The following is a 10,315-nucleotide window of genomic DNA, read 5'->3' on the forward strand; positions in this document are numbered from 1 at the left end:
ACCATTGAGAGATATGCTTATATTGGGATCCAAAAGAAAAGAAAAAAAAGGTTGCTTGCGGTGGAAAAAGGAGGGGGCACTGGCGCTACCAGCAAAATAAAATTCATAAACCATGTAAAATAGTTTCTTTTTTTTGGGGGAATGTAAAATAGTTTCGATATTCAGGTCGTTCAGGGGTTGTCGCTGCAAACCGCCGCCCCGCCCCCAACATCCGCAACCTGTCGCGTCCAAGGGTTAATTCGGTATTTTGACGACGCCGCCGGACGTTCCTCACCCGCGGCCCCCAACCGCAAGGACCCCACCTGCATGTGGCTGTTGACTGTTGAGGGCGGTGAGCGCACTGGGCGCGGTGAGCCCAGCAGCCGCGCTGGCCTGCAGGCGGCCCCCACCTGCCGGACCCGGCCAGCTCAGCGGCACGTATCCAGCCGCACACACCGCGCACCACCTGAATATGAACCCTCCCACGAAGAAAAAAAACCCACACAAAAGATAAAAAAGATTCTCTCCCTCTCGATTTCTAGGGGTAGGGTTGGTTCTGGTTTTCGATCGCTGCTTGCTTGCAACCGACGGGGGGGGGGGGCAAAGCGGAGAAGCGCACCGCGCCGGGACCTCTTCCAACCCAAGGTGACATGACCTTCCTGGTTCTTCTGATTAGAAAGTCTTTCACCTGTTTCAGAAAAGTTCGATATTTTCGATCCTTTTCCGTTACGAGCGCCAGGACGGGGAGGAGGCCCTCGGGGCGTGCGGCACGGCGGGTACATGTGGAATCGGTGCGAAAAAAACAATTAGTTTTGAACAGAATCATCCCCTAACTCGCGGTTTTTATGGGTCTCCACACCCTCCCTCGGCCCTGACAGGTGGGTCCGGCGTGAGGGGTACGGTGGACCCAATATGAGCGAGAAATGTTTTCAATTATTTTCGATCTTTATAGTATAGAAAAAGATGATGATCAATCAATCCCCAGAGGACTAAAAATAGGCCCGGCCCAAGGACAAATCCGGCCTGGCGGAAATTGGGCCTTAGATACTTTTATTCTGAACGGGCATTAGATACTTTCAAGATATTGGGCCTACATTCTACCTACAGGAGATTGCGGCCCAAAAGAAATAAGTACTCACGAGATTCTAGGGTTTCCCCTGCCTCACCAGTCACCACCGGCGACGTCACGCCGGCCTTACTTCCACCGACGTCTTCCCTCGCCGATAGGCCACGCAGCTCACCGCTTCCCCGCCCTCTAGCTCTACGCCAATGGCCCACAGTGAAGTCCGAAACGGTGAGGAGAAGTGGTCGGTGAGGAGAAGTGGTCCGACTCCGACCTGGACATGCCTTGGACATCGAGGTCGGCGATGCCCTCGATTGGCTTGACGCAGTCGAGGACCCCGACGGCTCGGCCGGGGCCTCCAGTGCAGGCGCATTCTCGGCCTCCGGAGGCGGGGCCCCGGCGCGCCGGCCGGACGCTCACGGTGGAGTGCTCTCCCGCGCACTGGCCACTCCAGCCGCTCTCCAACCGTGCCACCCAGAAGCTGGCCTCGCACATTCGTGCTGCCGCCTTGGAGGTCTGGAGCTTCAACTCAATTCGGAGTTTGTCGTGTTGTACTTGTGAATGAGAAAGCAGGTCATTTACATGTGAGAGGGCTAGAAGCCTAGAAGCTGCGTCTACTGAAATACCGTAGCGTGACATGATAACCTATCAGTTCCTAGTTTAGATTCGATACATGTATCATTTTGGAGCATGTGCATGTCTAATATAATATGGTTATGGTTTCGCAAAAAAAAAAGAACATTGTTCTAGGAAACATAATAGAGCACTTGATGTTATGGGAGGGTGCATTGCAGTGTTGCTGTAGTCCGTGTTGAATGTTTCTCGTGATGTGTTTGGAATGATTCAGGAAGTGGGAAGGCAGGATGAACGTGGGGATGTCAAATTCAGTCACCACTACAATCAGGGATAGCATAAGAGACACAGCAATTAGGAAGATACGGAACACTGAGAAGGCCGATCGTGCTACAGTGGAAACAGGTTTGTAAATGTTTCTCGTTTGGGTAATGTTTGTTTTGTCCTGTGCCTCTCGGAATTTAAGTTGTTCCACTTGCACTTGCATAATCCGGCTGTATCATTTATCTATACTCAACCTAGCTCGTTTTCATGTTAAGTTGGTACTGCATGGTTCCTTTATCGCTTATACATCTATGCTAGAAATTGAAATTTATTATACCAGTATGTTGTTTCTTGTTTCCCTTGGACGTACGCTATACAAAATAATAATTTGTATCAGCTCATCTGAACTCATCATGTACTACCTTCCATGGCAACATTCTGAAAATCTGCTCCATTTAAGATTATGTACGTGTCTCAGATGGCACTAAGAGTCAAAAGAATCGTACAGAAAGGCGAAGTTTGACAAATTTCTCTAGCTGGAGTGATCTTTGTTTATTCACTGTTGTATAGTTACGATCAAATCTAACTTTTTACTATTTGTTGCCTGCTATACACGTGCAACCGGGATGCAGAATTTTATTTCTCTTATAGAATTATTAAGTGTGGCCTTCTTGATGCTTGGTTATGTCTAATGAAGGATATTGTGCTGAAATAATTTTCTGAAACACTAAATGTTTTTTGTTTATGTTCAGGCTATTGACCCAAGAACACACATGGTTTTATTCAAGATGTTAAACCGTGGTACTTTTAGTAACATAAATGGCTGCATTTCTACAGAGAAAGAGGTAACTTAAGATACAGTGCATACTATTGTAACAATGTCTTTTATTTGCTTACCTATAGAAACATTATTGTGAGAATAATCAATGGAATATGAATGCACCTTGACCCGCTACTGCTAGTTACCTCTTTCTACTGGGAAAGAGGTACCTTAAGACATAGTCTTCTATTTGCTTGCTTAGAAACATTATGCAAAAAATCAATGAAATTTTCAATGTTTAATAGAAGATGAAGAATGCATCTTAACCTGCTAGTTGTAGATCTCTGTTTCCCTGATTCCTGGTTGAGTATTATTATTATTATTACTACATATTAGCATAAACAATATTAACCTTGTCAATGTGCAGGGAATTCCTAGACAGCCTTACCCAGACCTCCAGGCCACAAGGGAATTTGAGCTAAATGCTAGTTAAATACCTCAAAGGAGTAACAATCGGAACCATTAAAGTATTGATCCATCTTACCATATTGATCATAATATTGGTCTTGAATATTGCTTGTTATTTGGGAATGATGATGTTATTGTGGACAATATTGTGCTTTGATATGTTCCATTACTTGCATATTAAGTAGAGCACACAAATTAAAATAGATGAGGTAGTTATTCTTGTTTTTATGGCCATTGAGCCCACCACAATTTGCTTGGGACAAAGGCTTCTTTGTCGTTGTTTGTGTAAAATGTAAGTTTTGTGTGGATTATAGTTTGAACCTAATTATAATGAGATTGTAAATTTTTACTAGTTGTCATGCAAAATCTTTGAGAAAACCTTGGCAGCATGCTATTAGCTATCTCCTTGTGTTCCGTTGCTGATGTGTATTACTGTTAAATATTTTCTAAGCATTGTCTTATACTAAATTGGGGTGAAAAGAATCACCAGTCAATACAGACAGAAGTTCTCATTATTATATTTCAGTGTATGTGTATTATTTTCAGCTTCCCCGTATTACTCACGACACCTTTTTTTAGATAGTTACAATAATGCGAACTCTTTACCAAAAGTGCAAACAAGTCCATGGCGATTTGAGTGAGTACAACATTCTTTATTTCGAGGTAATTAAACACTTATTATATTTTTTTCAATCATCATTTTATTGTCAACCGATCCGTATCTCCATACTCCTTTTTGCCTATTGTTCAGAGCCACTTGTATATTATTGATGTTTCACAATCTGTTGATCTTGATCATCCTTCAGCATTGGACTTTTTGAAGGAAGATTGCCTGCACATTTATGTAAGTGGTAGTTAAATTGATCACCACATGTATACTCGTATGTTGCTGTGATTGACATGTTCAACATTGCGCGCGGTGATTTTTTTTAAAACACGAGGTGTTGCGGTCATGCCAGTAATGGATTTATTTAATTTTGTTGTTAACCAAAATATTGCTGATGAAGATGTTGATGCTTACCTCGAAAAGGTATCTTGTATGTTTGAGTATAAGACAATACATGTCAATCTTTCATAATAACCATCACTTTTTGAAGTTCCCGTGCTGCATGACTTGACAGAAATCTAATTGTTTAACATTATTGTTTTCAATCACAGATTCAGCAAAAGATTTTGGAGAATGGAGGTATAGTTCCAAACGATTATGAAATCACTCCCACAGTCATGGTGCAGGCAAGCAGCTATGCCATGAATTTTGCTGCAATTATTAACATCTCAAGTAGCAGATCCTTCCGATAAAGCACAATCGCACTATGTGGTGGCACATAATGCGATCTCTTTCAGATGTCGCACAATAGTTTGCAGCTATCTTATTTCTTCCTTCTAATGTTTCTACTAATGTACAACTAATGCACTTGATTTCTTTGCATAGATGTTGGATTACATGAAGCAATGTGAGGCAGATATTGTCAACATGTCAATGATGCAGCGTTCATCCTCTGGTTACGAGCCACCAGCATATAAGTTTTATGGTCAGCCACTATTAGGATTTGTGCGGACTAAAAATGTGGACAATGAAAAGCATCAAGATCAATTACCACAAAATACAGCGGAAGCAACCTTGGATCTGCAAAACTACTGCTCATTGGAGGACAACACGGAAGTGGGGGAAGATGATAGTGAATTCGTCTCCACTTATGATGAAGATGGTTCATGGCATGAGGCTGATCCCAAGCTGGGACCTGATGAAAGAGATGGTTCATGGCATCAGACTCATCTCAAGCTAGGACCTGAGGAAAGAAAAGCTGCTAGGAAGGAACACAAAAAGAAAGTGAAGGAAGAGAAGAGGGAAGCTCGCAAGACCAAGAAATCGCAGGCTAAGAAAAAGAGGAGCAAGAAAATGGCGAAAGCATAGTGCAAGCGGTCGCGAATCTTTGGGTAGTCAGTATTAGTTCACGTTGAATCTAATTGACAGATAGCCAGAGGGAGTGATGTCACAAGTTTTCACATTGTTGCAAACTTTTCTCGATCGTTTCTAATGCATTAGTCGGAAACCTACCAATGTGTAGGAGTAATATCCTCGATTTCAAGCTCTATCTATATCACGAATGAAACTGCCGGTCATCCAAGTCTTGATGGAGTGCGAATAGGGGTTTCTGCTTTTATGCCACTGGATTCTTTGTCCTGTGCAACTTGCCCCTTCGTTCCAAATGTTCTGATTTTTTTGATCGACTCTAAAGCGGACGTAAGAGCATTCCATATGAAAACATCATAACCAAGATTTGAATAGCATATATACGAATCTTTTTGAGTCTTCAGATTTTCAGAATTACTAGATTCCAGAACGCACTACACCCTTCATTTTTGAGGTTTGAATACTTCCAACCGACAACCCACCAAAAGAATTATAGATCCAAAATTTGAGTACCGTGCTATCAATTTCTTACCGCCTTTGTTTTGCATAAAAGAATAATTAGATCCAAGATTCAATCGTTTTGTTCGGCTGGCTGTGGCTAGTAGCTGGTGCTGATTTGTTGTAAAAGAAAAGTGCTACTGTCTGGCTGATGACTGATGCTGATTTAGTGTGAGAGAAAAACATTGCTGGCTGACAAGCTAGCTGAACAGAGTGAATTTCTGACACGCATTTATTTTTGCGTAAAAGAATAATTGGATCGAAGATTCAAGTACCTGCACACTCATTTTGTCAAATTTCATATTATTTTTCTTTGGGAACATATCTGGTGGAAACCAGAACTTCGTGAAAACCCGTGCAAACCACAGCAAAAATGTCGTCTAAATTCACCAAAAAAATCACACATGTAGATGATATGATGATAAACAATTTTGTAAAATATCTTGTCCAAACTTCGACTTCGTTTGTGAGATATAAAAATAACAAAATTGTTATTTTTATATCTCACAAACGAAGTCGAGTTTGGACAAGATATTTTAAAAGAATGTGTATCATCATATCATCTATATATATGTGGTCCTCCGCACAAATTGTGCATTCCAGCTTGAAATTTGTCTCGTCCTTGCGCTTCCTCTTCTGCTTGATCAGGTGTGGATGATCCGTCGGTTCAGCTGCATCACCGACGGGATCGACGAACTCAGCACCACCAGCCTGTGCTTCATCCACACCCAGAGCACCCCGACCCCGCCCACGTCCCCTCTGGCCGCGACCACGACGCTGGTTAGGGTTGCCAGCAGGGATCGTCGCAGATTGAGGTGCCCCACGTCCGCCAAAGCCGCCGCCTCTGTTGCCTTGAGGACCGCCAAAGCCGCTTCTGTTGCCTTGAGGACCACCGCCGGGCGTGGACTGGTTGCCAGCACCGCCTCCCGCTGGGTGCCCCTGCCCCCATACCTCCTACAGGCGGAGGGGCATGATCGCGGCCAGGGATGCCGCGGCCCTGCAGAATGCGGCCAGGTGCAGCACCCTTCCCACGCGCGCGACGACCGGCTCCTTGACCACCAGCCATGGCGACGACGGCGGCGTAGGTCTTCCGAGGCGGCGAGTCGGGGATGAGAATCGGTCTGACCAGAGACCGAGAAGGCCGAACCAGCATGGGCTCAAGCCTAGGCCCAGACCCGTGGGAAAGTCTGGGCTCGTTCCGCTTCAAATCCTGAACAGGTAATCACGCTTGGGGAGGGTCGGTGCATTTGAAATTTGGACCGACGAGATTTTCGGATCATCGCCCACCCTCGCCACTGTCCTGCCGCCGGCCGCCGCTAAGGCCGGAAGGATGACATCGCCCAAGGTCTTCGCCGAAGAGACCCTCCTTGGGGGCAAAGGTCCTCTCCACACCTTCTTCCACGGCGGCAACAGCTGGAGGAGACGTCGCCGACTGAGAACCCGGCTTGGATTGCCGGGATGGTGGCGATGCCGACGAACCCGGCTTGGAATGCCGGCATGGTGGCGACACCGTCGAAAATGAAGCCTCCTTTTGGGTGTAGGAACTCCCCGACAAGGAGCACCGCGTCGCCCCGAAGACAACAGCTCAACCTCCCCAAGAATCATCACACTCAGAATCTGAATCCGACGCCCAAAATTTCCCCATGCCCGCACTCAGATTAGCACAAGAGAGAAGGGCGATCTCCTCATTGGCGCGCTGGAGCATGTATCGATCTTTGACTGGATCAGAAGTTGCATCGCCATCCTTGGCCTTGCGCTGGCGCAGCGCAAGACGGACGGAAGGAGCGAGCTTGACCTGATGCGGCATGGGCCGCCGCTCGCCGGAGCCGGCGGCCGGGAGGACACCGTTTAGAGCTAGGTCGCCGGGGAGAGAGCTAGGTCGCTGGTACTTCCGCTGCCTTCCTTTTCTTCCGTCGTAACCTCTGCGGTGTATCCGATGAGAGAGAGCTCAATCGGTCCGCCGCCAGTGGTCGCGCCGGGCGCCACCGTACTGACCGCCGCAATGGACCGATTCAATCGGTCATCATCAATCGGTCCCTCGAAGAATAACAGCAGCTGGTAAAAACTAAACTGTCTGAATTAAGAGCTATGGCTACCATGGCGGCGGTAGGCACAAAAGAAGGTGGCGTACCGGCCGTGGGAATAGCGAAGCGATTCTCTCCACACGTACCGTACGTCTACGATGCCCGTACATACACACACCCTAGTACGGCCTCCACGGCTCCATCCATCCAAATGCCAATCCCTCTCGCGAGCCCAGGGCCCAGGCCGGCCACGCCCACGCCCACGCCCTCAGCGAGGACCCCCCCGCACATCCATCCAGATTGCAGAGAGGCCATGTGGCGGCGGTGGTGCCGCCTGCCGTGCTGCTGGCCCAGGCAGGGACCAGGACTTCAGGGACGGACAGGGAGGGCTAGCCGAGTAGCCAGCCAGCCAGCCGCTCCCGCCTCCCGTGTCCTGTCTCGCTCCGCCACGACACGGGCGGATGGGCTACCCGGCGGGAGCCCGGTCCGTCCACGTGCGCCGGGCGCCACCCCGCCGTATCCCGCTTTCTGCCGGCCGGCCGGCCGCGCCGCAGCACGCACATCTGGACAACAGCAACCGGGCTTGGGGGAACGGCACGGCAGCATATGCCGTGGCGGGCAGCTGCTTCCGGCCACCGGGTGGGGTCTCGGCGCCGGCGGCAAGCCTGATGCGCTAGGCGCTAGCCTAGCTAGCTGCCTGCCGCGGCGTCAATGCCCTAGCGGTAACGACATTTGTTCGGGGAGTAATGAACAAAAGGTCCGGGCCGGGCCGGCGATCCAGTCCGGCACTGTTGCTGCAGCTGTCTGGTAGCGCCGGTTTTATTGCCGAGGCCGTTACCCTAGTACTGCTGCTGCCGCTGCCTGCTGGCGTCCGGCGGCGAGCCGGCGCGGCCACGCACCGGCCATCTTCAATGACACGGCGTTCTTGCGCATGCCTTGTGCGATGCAGGGTAGATGGTATCTCCGACGAGCCATTAACCCACTAGGCGGCTCATCGCATCTCGCCGTCGCCCGTGGGATGATGGAGATCGGGATCCCGGCCGATGCGCGTGATCGAGCGCGTCGTCGTAGCACGGCGATGTGGCTTCGCAGTTCGCAGCTTCGCGGGGCACTGTTTGCTTTTTGCCTCGCATAGTTGCGCGCACGCCACCGCTTGTCTCGGGTACGAGCTATTGCTTGCTTCATCAGGCTTCAGCTCCGTTGCGTTCGCAGTGCTGCGTAGAGACCCAGAGATGCAGAGAGCTTGCGCATGTCCACCTTTACCCGTCGCGAGCATGGTCATGCCGGGGAGGGGCACGGGCGCTGGGCGCGGCCGGTGGCTCCTTCGCGCAGTGGTGAGCTGCAACGCTTGGGGCATGTCCAGCGGCAGCAGCAGAACCTCCCGGTGGACGTTAAAAAAAAAAAACTTGACCTGCGGGGGTAAGACCGCCCCCACGGTATTGTTTTTGAGAGGTAGAATGACCTTCTCACAGCAGGCCAAGAAAACCCCCGAACCCCTGCCCCACCCGTACACGGGGGTCCGTCGCCTTGTGAGTTAGGCCGGGCTCCACAAGTGCTTTGGACATGAGACAGGCGAGGGGATTTTTTTAACCTCAACCTGAAATTCGCTCCCATGAGGAGTCGATCCCAAAATCTGAGGAGTGCCGCTGGGTTCCCCTAAACAAGTGAGCTAGAGGTCCTTTGGCCCGGTGGACGTTAAGAAGCAGGACGGGGCTGCTTGTCGTCGAGGACGCCGGCCTGCGGATACCGTCCACCCCTTGAGCCCCCTACAGCCGTTGGATCGTTATTGTGCGGATGAGATTGCGCCTTGATTTTTCATATGGCGAGATCCTTTCGCCTTCGTCCTCCACCCGCCGTTCTGCTCGACGGCGAGTCACGCCATTTCCAGGAATGCAGCTCCTCATCAAGAGCCAAGACCAACAGCGCCGCCGTCGAAGGTCATCCCCTCCGCAATCGCATGGACCACGAGCTTCGCGCTTTATCTGCCTTCACGGGGTCGAACGCCACTGCAGTTCAGAGAACGAAATGTCGAACGCGTGCCGGTGTCGGCGTGTGATGCTAGCAGAGGAAGGCAAACGGGGAGCGGTCGAGAGCCGCGGCAAATGCCGGTCCGGTCGTTGCAGTCGGTGACGCCGGCCACCGCGCGTGCGCGACGGAGTGCTCGGCCGCCCTCTGCACCCGGAGCGACGATGACGCGGTCGATCGCGACCTCGGCATGGACTCCGTGCGAGCGAGCCCTCTAGCTGTGTTCCGTGGAAATGGACGTCAGCAAGACAGCGGCTACTGCGAGTCATCGACGACTTCAGAAGGTTGGGTCACCGAATTGATTGTAGCTGCAGATGGACATGCGGCGGCAGAGCGCGCGCGCCGCGCCGACGCCACGCATTGCTCGATTCTCGAATCTCGACTCGAGAACGCGGCGGCGAGCAGCCTTGACGGGGAAGACAGACGGCGTGGTGAGCATGGTCACGCCAAGGAGGGACGGCGTTGGGGGCGGCCGCGGCGACTCCTCCACTCGGAGGCGAGGTGCAGAGTTTGGGGGATGTCCCTTCGCAGGCCCGCAGCAGCAGGACCTCCCGAGTCCCGACTGACTTCAGACGCAGGGCGGCGCTGCTTGTCGTCGAGGACGCCAGCCTGCGGACGGTGCGCTCGGAGCCAGGGGGTGGACGGTGTTTCGAATACTGTCCGGGTGGACGGTAGATGAAATACCGTCCCCCCCTGGGTCTCCTGCAGGCGTTGGATCGCAAATGTGCGGCTGAGATTGACGCGCG

At 50.6% G+C, this 10,315-nt stretch overlaps 1 pseudogene; it reads left to right on the forward strand.

Moving 5' to 3' along the window:
- Positions 1 to 306: 306 nt before the first annotated feature.
- Positions 307 to 5,219, forward strand: LOC120694381 (annotated as a pseudogene).
- Positions 5,220 to 10,315: the final 5,096 nt, after the last annotated feature.

Source organism: Panicum virgatum, unplaced genomic scaffold, assembly GCF_016808335.1.
Source record: "Panicum virgatum strain AP13 unplaced genomic scaffold, P.virgatum_v5 scaffold_5384, whole genome shotgun sequence".
In the NCBI taxonomy this organism is placed as follows: Eukaryota; Viridiplantae; Streptophyta; class Magnoliopsida; order Poales; family Poaceae; genus Panicum; species Panicum virgatum.